General features: G+C 44.2%; 1 pseudogene; it reads right to left on the minus strand.

Annotated features, from left to right (window-relative positions):
- Window positions 1–239: 239 nt before the first annotated feature.
- On the minus strand, window positions 240–711 carry LOC130833810 (60S ribosomal protein L29-like; annotated as a pseudogene).
- Between the last annotated feature and the right edge of the window lie 650 nt (window positions 712–1,361).

Below are 1,361 nucleotides of genomic sequence, written 5' to 3' on the forward strand. Positions count from 1 at the left end.
CAGTACAGTGTGCATTTTCAACACTGATTCAATTTTATGTCCCTACTCTTGTTTTTATTCTATTTTGACTGACTCTTAACTAAGTCCATTTTATTGATTGATTGATTGAGTAATTGATTCTTTTGGATAGATCCTGCCTCATGTTTATTTGTACAAATAGCACAGGAGGACACCAGCCCCATGCAGATAGAAGCCCAGAGGTCACACCAGCACTTCTGTCCTTGAATCAGTAGAGGCCTCTACTTTGGAGACTTCTTGGAGGCCTGGCCACCTTTGGGAGCCTGAGCCTGAGCTGGAGCCAGAGCTAGAGCCACAGCATCAGCCTGGGCCTTGTTTGAGCCTTGGCCTTGGGCTTTAGCCAGCAGAGCCTGAGACCTTGGTAATGAAGGTCAGATGATGTTTCCTGAGCTTTGGATGAGTCATGCATACAGGTTGACTAAGCTCGGGGCTGCCACACTTTGGGATCTTGGGCTTGACCTTCTTGTGTTTTATGAGGGCCTTGATAGCCTTGGCACATGCACTTATGGCTCTGGCATTGTTAGCCTGAATCTCCTTTAGGCCCTTGTGCTTCTTGGCAAAGTCCATGTTCCTCAGGAACTTAGGGTCCACTCCCTTAAGAGATTCATATCTTTGTGATTGGGGTTTCTTGATGGCATTCTTGTGCCAGTTTCAGAAATTGTTGTGCAGGGTGTGGTTTTTGGAATTGGCCATGTCTGCACTGAAGCCCATGGATCTCAAGGTGCCTGGGATTGAAAGAGAAGGAGCCATCTTGTTGACTTTAGGTACTATGCCTTAAATATTTCCCAGGGAAATCTGAGCACATAAATAAATTAATAGGCTCTAAGGCACTCTCTGTGTCAAGAAGCACTGTCACTAAAGTTCAGTGTATTTTTTAAAGTTTCGATAGATAGTAACTAATCCAATTCTTGGCCCTAATTCCAATTTATGTCATATCAGGGCATTATTATCTACATTGTTATCAGAAACTGAAGCTTGTTTCTGCTATGGTGTTGAGTGAAGTTGGTGGTAAGATGTGAGCTGGAGACTGGGCCCATTGTACCATTTGCCTTGCGTCAGCATCTGCACACATGAACACATCTACTCCAGAAACTCTAAGGGCTGAAGGCTAGTACCTCTCAAGCTTTGTTATGCATCTGAATTGCCTGGGAATAGGGTAAAATTGTATAGGGGATCAGATGCCATACAAAAATATGCCACTTTGGCATAAGGATTATTCTGAGCTGAAGACAGTTGAGAAACAGCAGATGCCAAACAAGGTCTTTGCCCTCCTCCTCTATTTGCCTAAGAGCAGGACTTACATTTCCATATGTTTGGGTGTCTCCCTTTCTCAGCAGGAAGAG

Source organism: Hippopotamus amphibius, chromosome 12 (assembly GCF_030028045.1).
Source record: "Hippopotamus amphibius kiboko isolate mHipAmp2 chromosome 12, mHipAmp2.hap2, whole genome shotgun sequence".
Lineage (NCBI taxonomy): Eukaryota > Metazoa > Chordata > Mammalia > Artiodactyla > Hippopotamidae > Hippopotamus > Hippopotamus amphibius.